Genomic DNA, 10,000 nt, shown 5'->3' on the forward strand with positions numbered 1-10,000 from the left:
CTTAAGGAAAGGCGGCCCTCCGTCAGTCTGTGTAGAGATTTATTGGTTGTTGGGGAACATTTCGGGGCCCACAACTGGTTGCTTATTTTGTTTTCATTTTGTTGCTCGGAAGATCACCCGTACACATAGGCCATTGACCTGCCTGAAACTGGAACACCAGGCAAGCAGCATCCGTGTCTCTGTGGCGCAATCGGTTAGCGCGTTCGGCTGTTAACCGAAAGGTTGGTGGTTCGAGCCCACCCAGGGACGCAGTCCTCTTTTGCTTCCGCCTGCTGCTTGAGTGGCTCAGCTACAACTTCAATTAAGAGCTCCGTATAACTGGCCAATTTCAATATCTAAAGCACACATGGAAGAAGAAGGTTCTTCAGATGGAAGAGAAGAAGCACAGCAGAAAAGTTCTTGCTGCCAGCTTAATAAATGTGCAAAATGAAAGGATACCAACAAAAAAAAATCTCCTTCGAGCCGGAATTGAACCAGCGACCTAAGGATTGCTATTAGAGTACTACAGTCCTCCGCTCTACCAGCTGAGCTATCGAAGGCTTGGGGGAAGCCCTGGGTGCGTGCTTACTAGCCTTACTTTTCAGTGTCACGGCCTTGGCAAGCAGGAGACGATTTCTCCCAATTTTGAAAAAGGCTGCAAAAAGGACAAAGCTGGAGGATGCGGGCATCGATCCCGCTACCTCTCGCATGCTAAGCGAGCGCTCTACCATTCGAGCTAATCCCCCTCTGCTGCTGAGGGGTGTGTGGAGGGTGGAGTTTTTTCCACTAGACTCTGACTTTTTGGTAGGTCGTTTTTTTTTTTTTTTTAAGTGTGGATGTAAGGCAGCCATAAGCAAATCAAGACTGCAAAGCCAGGGCGGCTTTGAAAACTATTTTTGGACACGAGCAAGATTGGGAGCAGTAATTTGGGCTTCGGTTGACCGCGTCCTGGGCAGAAACAGGAGTCCTAACTCACTAGAGAGATTTGGCTAATTGTAACGTCAGAGATGGAAAAAAAAAATTCAGGCACCAAGCAGAGAATGGTTTCTATGCGCAGGTATCTGGGTTACAGGTCTGTCACAGCCTGGGAGGGTCTGAAAACGCTTTTGGACACGAGCTAGATTGGGAGCAGTGATTTGAACTGATGATGACCAGTTTCTGGGCACAAACAGGAGTCCGAACTTACTAGGTGGAGCTTTTGCAAATTGTAACATTGTAGACGGACAAAAGGAAGGACGCTAGCAGAGGATGGTTTCGATCCATCGACCTCTGGGTTATGGGCCCAGCACGCTTCCGCTGCGCCACTCTGCTGCTACATGCAATGGCTTGGGAGAAGTTCTCACTAGACACTGACTTTTGCTGGGCTACTTAAGGAAAGGCGGCCCTTCGTCAGTCTGTGTAGAGATTTATTGGTTGTTGGGGAACATTTCGGGGCCCACAACTGGTTGCTTATTTTGTTTTCATTTTGTTGCTCGGAAGATCACCCGTACACATAGGCCATTGACCTGCCTGAAACTGGAACACCAGGCAAGCAGCTTCCGTGTCTCTGTGGCGCAATCGGTTAGCGCGTTCGGCTGTTAACCGAAAGGTTGGTGGTTCGAGCCCACCCAGGGACGCAGTCCTCTTTTGCTTCCGCCTGCTGCTTGAGTGGCTCAGCTACAACTTCAATTAAGAGCTCCGTATAACTGGCCAGTTTCAATATCTAAAGCACACATGGAAGAAGAAGGTTCTTCAGATGGAAGAGAAGAAGCACAGCAGAAAAGTTCTTGCTGCCAGCTTAATAAATGTGCAAAATGAAAGGATACCAACAAAAAAAAATCTCCTTCGAGCCGGAATTGAACCAGCGACCTAAGGATTGCTATTAGAGTACTACAGTCCTCCGCTCTACCAGCTGAGCTATCGAAGGCTTGGGGGAAGCCCTGGGTGCGTGCTTACTAGCCTTACTTTTCAGTGTCACGGCCTTGGCAAGCAGGAGACGATTTCTCCCAATTTTGAAAAAGGCTGCAAAAAGGACAAAGCTGGAGGATGCGGGCATCGATCCCGCTACCTCTCGCATGCTAAGCGAGCGCTCTACCATTTGAGCTAATCCCCCTCTGCTGCTGAGGGGTGTGTGGAGGGTGGAGTTTTTTCCACTAGACTCTGACTTTTTGGTAGGTCGTTTTTTTTTTTTTTTTAAGTGTGGATGTAAGGCAGCCTTAAGCAAATCAAGACTGCAAAGCCAGGGCGGCTTTGAAAACTATTTTTGGACACGAGCAAGATTGGGAGCAGTAATTTGGGCTTCGGTTGACCGCGTCCTGGGCAGAAACAGGAGTCCTAACTCACTAGAGAGATTTGGCTAATTGTAACGTCAGAGATGGAAAAAAAAAATTCAGGCACCAAGCAGAGAATGGTTTCTATGCGCAGGTATCTGGGTTACAGGTCTGTCACAGCCTGGGAGGGTCTGAAAACGCTTTTGGACACGAGCTAGATTGGGAGCAGTGATTTGGACTGATGATGACCAGTTTCTGGGCACAAACAGGAGTCCGAACTTACTAGGTGGAGCTTTTGCAAATTGTAACATTGTAGACGGACAAAAGGAAGGACGCTAGCAGAGGATGGTTTCGATCCATCGACCTCTGGGTTATGGGCCCAGCACGCTTCCGCTGCGCCACTCTGCTGCTACATGCAATGGCTTGGGAGAAGTTCTCACTAGACACTGACTTTTGCTGGGCTACTTAAGGAAAGGCGGCCCTCCGTCAGTCTGTGTAGAGATTTATTGGTTGTTGGGGAACATTTCGGGGCCCACAACTGGTTGCTTATTTTGTTTTCATTTTGTTGCTCGGAAGATCACCCGTACACATAGGCCATTGACCTGCCTGAAACTGGAACACCAGGCAAGCAGCTTCCGTGTCTCTGTGGCGCAATCGGTTAGCGCGTTCGGCTGTTAACCGAAAGGTTGGTGGTTCGAGCCCACCCAGGGACGCAGTCCTCTTTTGCTTCCGCCTGCTGCTTGAGTGGCTCAGCTACAACTTCAATTAAGAGCTCCGTATAACTGGCCAGTTTCAATATCTAAAGCACACATGGAAGAAGAAGGTTCTTCAGATGGAAGAGAAGAAGCACAGCAGAAAAGTTCTTGCTGCCAGCTTAATAAATGTGCAAAATGAAAGGATACCAACAAAAAAAAATCTCCTTCGAGCCGGAATTGAACCAGCGACCTAAGGATTGCTATTAGAGTACTACAGTCCTCCGCTCTACCAGCTGAGCTATCGAAGGCTTGTGGGAAGCCCTGGGTGCGTGCTTACTAGCCTTACTTTTCAGTGTCACGGCCTTGGCAAGCAGGAGACGATTTCTCCCAATTTTGAAAAAGGCTGCAAAAAGGACAAAGCTGGAGGATGCGGGCATCGATCCCGCTACCTCTCGCATGCTAAGCGAGCGCTCTACCATTCGAGCTAATCCCCCTCTACTGCTGAGGGGTGTGTGGAGGGTGGAGTTTTTTCCACTAGACTCTGACTTTTTGGTAGGTCGTTTTTTTTTTTTTTTTTAAGTGTGGATGTAAGGCAGCCTTAAGCAAATCAAGACTGCAAAGCCAGGGCGGCTTTGAAAACTATTTTTGGACACGAGCAAGATTGGGAGCAGTAATTTGGGCTTCGGTTGACCGCGTCCTGGGCAGAAACAGGAGTCCTAACTCACTAGAGAGATTTGGCTAATTGTAACGTCAGAGATGGAAAAAAAAAATTCAGGCACCAAGCAGAGAATGGTTTCTATGCGCAGGTATCTGGGTTACAGGTCTGTCACAGCCTGGGAGGGTCTGAAAACGCTTTTGGACACGAGCTAGATTGGGAGCAGTGATTTGAACTGATGATGACCAGTTTCTGGGCACAAACAGGAGTCCGAACTTACTAGGTGGAGCTTTTGCAAATTGTAACATTGTAGACGGACAAAAGGAAGGACGCTAGCAGAGGATGGTTTCGATCCATCGACCTCTGGGTTATGGGCCCAGCACGCTTCCGCTGCGCCACTCTGCTGCTACATGCAATGGCTTGGGAGAAGTTCTCACTAGACACTGACTTTTGCTGGGCTACTTAAGGAAAGGCGGCCCTCCGTCAGTCTGTGTAGAGATTTATTGGTTGTTGGGGAACATTTCGGGGCCCACAACTGGTTGCTTATTTTGTTTTCATTTTGTTGCTCGGAAGATCACCCGTACACATAGGCCATTGACCTGCCTGAAACTGGAACACCAGGCAAGCAGCTTCCGTGTCTCTGTGGCGCAATCGGTTAGCGCGTTCGGCTGTTAACCGAAAGGTTGGTGGTTCGAGCCCACCCAGGGACGCAGTCCTCTTTTGCTTCCGCCTGCTGCTTGAGTGGCTCAGCTACAACTTCAATTAAGAGCTCCGTATAACTGGCCAGTTTCAATATCTAAAGCACACATGGAAGAAGAAGGTTCTTCAGATGGAAGAGAAGAAGCACAGCAGAAAAGTTCTTGCTGCCAGCTTAATAAATGTGCAAAATGAAAGGATACCAACAAAAAAAAATCTCCTTCGAGCCGGAATTGAACCAGCGACCTAAGGATTGCTATTAGAGTACTACAGTCCTCCGCTCTACCAGCTGAGCTATCGAAGGCTTGGGGGAAGCCCTGGGTGCGTGCTTACTAGCCTTACTTTTCAGTGTCACGGCCTTGGCAAGCAGGAGACGATTTCTCCCAATTTTGAAAAAGGCTGCAAAAAGGACAAAGCTGGAGGATGCGGGCATCGATCCCGCTACCTCTCGCATGCTAAGCGAGCGCTCTACCATTTGAGCTAATCCCCCTCTGCTGCTGAGGGGTGTGTGGAGGGTGGAGTTTTTTCCACTAGACTCTGACTTTTTGGTAGGTCGTTTTTTGTTTTTTTTTTAAGTGTGGATGTAAGGCAGCCTTAAGCAAATCAAGACTGCAAAGCCAGGGCGGCTTTGAAAACTATTTTTGGACACGAGCAAGATTGGGAGCAGTAATTTGGGCTTCGGTTGACCGCGTCCTGGGCAGAAACAGGAGTCCTAACTCACTAGAGAGATTTGGCTAATTGTAACGTCAGAGATGGAAAAAAAAAATTCAGGCACCAAGCAGAGAATGGTTTCTATGCGCAGGTATCTGGGTTACAGGTCTGTCACAGCCTGGGAGGGTCTGAAAACGCTTTTGGACACGAGCTAGATTGGGAGCAGTGATTTGGACTGATGATGACCAGTTTCTGGGCACAAACAGGAGTCCGAACTTACTAGGTGGAGCTTTTGCAAATTGTAACATTGTAGACGGACAAAAGGAAGGACGCTAGCAGAGGATGGTTTCGATCCATCGACCTCTGGGTTATGGGCCCAGCACGCTTCCGCTGCGCCACTCTGCTGCTACATGCAATGGCTTGGGAGAAGTTCTCACTAGACACTGACTTTTGCTGGGCTACTTAAGGAAAGGCGGCCCTCCGTCAGTCTGTGTAGAGATTTATTGGTTGTTGGGGAACATTTCGGGGCCCACAACTGGTTGCTTATTTTGTTTTCATTTTGTTGCTCGGAAGATCACCCGTACACATAGGCCATTGACCTGCCTGAAACTGGAACACCAGGCAAGCAGCTTCCGTGTCTCTGTGGCGCAATCGGTTAGCGCGTTCGGCTGCTAACCGAAAGGTTGGTGGTTCGAGCCCACCCAGGGACGCAGTCCTCTTTTGCTTCCGCCTGCTGCTTGAGTGGCTCAGCTACAACTTCAATTAAGAGCTCCGTATAACTGGCCAGTTTCAATATCTAAAGCACACATGGAAGAAGAAGGTTCTTCAGATGGAAGAGAAGAAGCACAGCAGAAAAGTTCTTGCTGCCAGCTTAATAAATGTGCAAAATGAAAGGATACCAACAAAAAAAAATCTCCTTCGAGCCGGAATTGAACCAGCGACCTAAGGATTGCTATTAGAGTACTACAGTCCTCCGCTCTACCAGCTGAGCTATCGAAGGCTTGGGGGAAGCCCTGGGTGCGTGCTTACTAGCCTTACTTTTCAGTGTCACGGCCTTGGCAAGCAGGAGACGATTTCTCCCAATTTTGAAAAAGGCTGCAAAAAGGACAAAGCTGGAGGATGCGGGCATCGATCCCGCTACCTCTCGCATGCTAAGCGAGCGCTCTACCATTCGAGCTAATCCCCCTCTGCTGCTGAGGGGTGTGTGGAGGGTGGAGTTTTTTCCACTAGACTCTGACTTTTTGGTAGGTCGTTTTTTTTTTTTTTTTTAAGTGTGGATGTAAGGCAGCCTTAAGCAAATCAAGACTGCAAAGCCAGGGCGGCTTTGAAAACTATTTTTGGACACGAGCAAGATTGGGAGCAGTAATTTGGGCTTCGGTTGACCGCGTCCTGGGCATAAACAGGAGTCCTAACTCACTAGAGAGATTTGGCTAATTGTAACGTCAGAGATGGAAAAAAAAAATTCAGGCACCAAGCAGAGAATGGTTTCTATGCGCAGGTATCTGGGTTACAGGTCTGTCACAGCCTGGGAGGGTCTGAAAACGCTTTTGGACACGAGCTAGATTGGGAGCAGTGATTTGGACTGATGATGACCAGTTTCTGGGCACAAACAGGAGTCCGAACTTACTAGGTGGAGCTTTTGCAAATTGTAACATTGTAGACGGACAAAAGGAAGGACGCTAGCAGAGGATGGTTTCGATCCATCGACCTCTGGGTTATGGGCCCAGCACGCTTCCGCTGCGCCACTCTGCTGCTACATGCAATGGCTTGGGAGAAGTTCTCACTAGACACTGACTTTTGCTGGGCTACTTAAGGAAAGGCGGCCCTCCGTCAGTCTGTGTAGAGATTTATTGGTTGTTGGGGAACATTTCGGGGCCCACAACTGGTTGCTTATTTTGTTTTCATTTTGTTGCTCGGAAGATCACCCGTACACATAGGCCATTGACCTGCCTGAAACTGGAACACCAGGCAAGCAGCTTCCGTGTCTCTGTGGCGCAATCGGTTAGCGCGTTCGGCTGCTAACCGAAAGGTTGGTGGTTCGAGCCCACCCAGGGACGCAGTCCTCTTTTGCTTCCGCCTGCTGCTTGAGTGGCTCAGCTACAACTTCAATTAAGAGCTCCGTATAACTGGCCAGTTTCAATATCTAAAGCACACATGGAAGAAGAAGGTTCTTCAGATGGAAGAGAAGAAGCACAGCAGAAAAGTTCTTGCTGCCAGCTTAATAAATGTGCAAAATGAAAGGATACCAACAAAAAAAAATCTCCTTCGAGCCGGAATTGAACCAGCGACCTAAGGATTGCTATTAGAGTACTACAGTCCTCCGCTCTACCAGCTGAGCTATCGAAGGCTTGGGGGAAGCCCTGGGTGCGTGCTTACTAGCCTTACTTTTCAGTGTCACGGCCTTGGCAAGCAGGAGACGATTTCTCCCAATTTTGAAAAAGGCTGCAAAAAGGACAAAGCTGGAGGATGCGGGCATCGATCCCGCTACCTCTCGCATGCTAAGCGAGCGCTCTACCATTCGAGCTAATCCCCCTCTGCTGCTGAGGGGTGTGTGGAGGGTGGAGTTTTTTCCACTAGACTCTGACTTTTTGGTAGGTCGTTTTTTTTTTTTTTTTTAAGTGTGGATGTAAGGCAGCCTTAAGCAAATCAAGACTGCAAAGCCAGGGCGGCTTTGAAAACTATTTTTGGACACGAGCAAGATTGGGAGCAGTAATTTGGGCTTCGGTTGACCGCGTCCTGGGCATAAACAGGAGTCCTAACTCACTAGAGAGATTTGGCTAATTGTAACGTCAGAGATGGAAAAAAAAAATTCAGGCACCAAGCAGAGAATGGTTTCTATGCGCAGGTATCTGGGTTACAGGTCTGTCACAGCCTGGGAGGGTCTGAAAACGCTTTTGGACACGAGCTAGATTGGGAGCAGTGATTTGGACTGATGATGACCAGTTTCTGGGCACAAACAGGAGTCCGAACTTACTAGGTGGAGCTTTTGCAAATTGTAACATTGTAGACGGACAAAAGGAAGGACGCTAGCAGAGGATGGTTTCGATCCATCGACCTCTGGGTTATGGGCCCAGCACGCTTCCGCTGCGCCACTCTGCTGCTACATGCAATGGCTTGGGAGAAGTTCTCACTAGACACTGACTTTTGCTGGGCTACTTAAGGAAAGGCGGCCCTCCGTCAGTCTGTGTAGAGATTTATTGGTTGTTGGGGAACATTTCGGGGCCCACAACTGGTTGCTTATTTTGTTTTCATTTTGTTGCTCGGAAGATCACCCGTACACATAGGCCATTGACCTGCCTGAAACTGGAACACCAGGCAAGCAGCTTCCGTGTCTCTGTGGCGCAATCGGTTAGCGCGTTCGGCTGTTAACCGAAAGGTTGGTGGTTCGAGCCCACGCAGGGACGCGGTCCTCTTTTGCTTCCGCCTGCTGCTTGAGTGGCTCAGCTACAACTTCAATTAAGAGCTCCGTATAACTGGCCAGTTTCAATATCTAAAGCACACATGGAAGAAGAAGGTTCTTCAGATGGAAGAGAAGAAGCACAGCAGAAAAGTTCTTGCTGCCAGCTTAATAAATGTGCAAAATGAAAGGATACCAACAAAAAAAAAATCTCCTTCGAGCCGGAATTGAACCAGCGACCTAAGGATTGCTATTAGAGTACTACAGTCCTCCGCTCTACCAGCTGAGCTATCGAAGGCTTGGGGGAAGCCCTGGGTGCGTGCTTACTAGCCTTACTTTTCAGTGTCACGGCCTTGGCAAGCAGGAGACGATTTCTCCCAATTTTGAAAAAGGCTGCAAAAAGGACAAAGCTGGAGGATGCGGGCATCGATCCCGCTACCTCTCGCATGCTAAGCGAGCGCTCTACCATTCGAGCTAATCCCCCTCTACTGCTGAGGGGTGTGTGGAGGGTGGAGTTTTTTCCACTAGACTCTGACTTTTTGGTAGGTCGTTTTTTTTTTTTTTTTTAAGTGTGGATGTAAGGCAGCCTTAAGCAAATCAAGACTGCAAAGCCAGGGCGGCTTTGAAAACTATTTTTGGACACGAGCAAGATTGGGAGCAGTAATTTGGGCTTCGGTTGACCGCGTCCTGGGCAGAAACAGGAGTCCTAACTCACTAGAGAGATTTGGCTAATTGTAACGTCAGAGATGGAAAAAAAAAATTCAGGCACCAAGCAGAGAATGGTTTCTATGCGCAGGTATCTGGGTTACAGGTCTGTCACAGCCTGGGAGGGTCTGAAAACGCTTTTGGACACGAGCTAGATTGGGAGCAGTGATTTGAACTGATGATGACCAGTTTCTGGGCACAAACAGGAGTCCGAACTTACTAGGTGGAGCTTTTGCAAATTGTAACATTGTAGACGGACAAAAGGAAGGACGCTAGCAGAGGATGGTTTCGATCCATCGACCTCTGGGTTATGGGCCCAGCACGCTTCCGCTGCGCCACTCTGCTGCTACATGCAATGGCTTGGGAGAAGTTCTCACTAGACACTGACTTTTGCTGGGCTACTTAAGGAAAGGCGGCCCTCCGTCAGTCTGTGTAGAGATTTATTGGTTGTTGGGGAACATTTCGGGGCCCACAACTGGTTGCTTATTTTGTTTTCATTTTGTTGCTCGGAAGATCACCCGTACACATAGGCCATTGACCTGCCTGAAACTGGAACACCAGGCAAGCAGCTTCCGTGTCTCTGTGGCGCAATCGGTTAGCGCGTTCGGCTGTTAACCGAAAGGTTGGTGGTTTGAGCCCACCCAGGGACGCAGTCCTCTTTTGCTTCCGCCTGCTGCTTGAGTGGCTCAGCTACAACTTCAATTAAGAGCTCCGTATAACTGGCCAGTTTCAATATCTAAAGCACACATGGAAGAAGAAGGTTCTTCAGATGGAAGAGAAGAAGCACAGCAGAAAAGTTCTTGCTGCCAGCTTAATAAATGTGCAAAATGAAAGGATACCAACAAAAAAAAATCTCCTTCGAGCCGGAATTGAACCAGCGACCTAAGGATTGCTATTAGAGTACTACAGTCCTCCGCTCTACCAGCTGAGCTATCGAAGGCTTGGGGGAAGCCCTGGGTGCGTGCTTACTAGC

At 48.7% G+C, this 10,000-nt stretch overlaps 4 non-coding genes across 4 annotated transcripts; all 4 read left to right on the plus strand.

Annotated features, from left to right (window-relative positions):
- The first annotated feature begins 175 nt into the window (after window positions 1-175).
- TRNAN-GUU (transfer RNA asparagine (anticodon GUU)) lies at window positions 176-249 on the plus strand. Its single transcript has one exon. It is a non-coding gene; the product is annotated as a tRNA-Asn (tRNA).
- A 1,272-nt stretch (window positions 250-1,521) lies between these two features.
- On the plus strand, window positions 1,522-1,595 carry TRNAN-GUU (transfer RNA asparagine (anticodon GUU)). The gene has a single exon. It is a non-coding gene; the product is annotated as a tRNA-Asn (tRNA).
- Window positions 1,596-2,867: 1,272 nt separating this feature from the next.
- On the plus strand, window positions 2,868-2,941 carry TRNAN-GUU (transfer RNA asparagine (anticodon GUU)). Its single transcript has one exon. It is a non-coding gene; the product is annotated as a tRNA-Asn (tRNA).
- A 1,273-nt stretch (window positions 2,942-4,214) lies between these two features.
- TRNAN-GUU (transfer RNA asparagine (anticodon GUU)) lies at window positions 4,215-4,288 on the plus strand. The gene has a single exon. It is a non-coding gene; the product is annotated as a tRNA-Asn (tRNA).
- The last annotated feature ends 5,712 nt before the right edge of the window (window positions 4,289-10,000 follow it).

The sequence above is a fragment of the Engystomops pustulosus genome, chromosome 3 (genome assembly GCF_040894005.1).
Source record: "Engystomops pustulosus chromosome 3, aEngPut4.maternal, whole genome shotgun sequence".
In the NCBI taxonomy this organism is placed as follows: Eukaryota; Metazoa; Chordata; class Amphibia; order Anura; family Leptodactylidae; genus Engystomops; species Engystomops pustulosus.